At 18.8% G+C, this 501-nt stretch overlaps 1 protein-coding gene across 1 annotated transcript in view; it reads right to left on the bottom strand.

Annotated features, from left to right (window-relative positions):
* Nucleotides 1-501, bottom strand: part of LOC107628106 (pleiotropic drug resistance protein 1-like) — a 17,369-nt gene that overhangs the window by 6,561 nt on the left and 10,307 nt on the right. The gene's annotated exons all lie outside the window — the stretch shown is intronic.

The following is a 501-nucleotide window of genomic DNA, read 5'->3' as shown; positions in this document are numbered from 1 at the left end:
ATATTATATATTATAAATTATAGTGGTTTAAAATAATTATAATAGTACTTATCTTTTTGGTGACTATAATAGTACTTATCTTGATATGTCAAATAATTTCGCATGTTAAAAATAAATATTAATGATAAATATTACTTTTAAGCCTGTTCCAAAAATTATATATAAGTAAAAAGTTTATGCTCAAATGAAATAAATTAGTACAATGTTCTTTTAATTAGGTATATTTAAATATTTTACTCAATTAAGTTATTATGATTTTAAGATTCAATTTTTTATTTATACTTTTACAATATAATAATATCCCCAGCCATACTTGTACCCTACTTTTTTTTCCAAAGGAATTCATGTGCCTAATTAATATAAATAGTATAAGTATATGAAACAAATTTTTAATCCATTAATATTAGTAAGTTGTCTTTTTAATTCTCATTACTGTGGTAATTTAGGGTTTAAAATTTAAGATTTACAATTTAAGGTAAAAATATAAGAATTTAATTTTAA

Source organism: Arachis ipaensis, chromosome B02 (assembly GCF_000816755.2).
Source record: "Arachis ipaensis cultivar K30076 chromosome B02, Araip1.1, whole genome shotgun sequence".
Lineage (NCBI taxonomy): Eukaryota > Viridiplantae > Streptophyta > Magnoliopsida > Fabales > Fabaceae > Arachis > Arachis ipaensis.
This window is presented reverse-complemented; position numbering and strand designations above follow the sequence as displayed.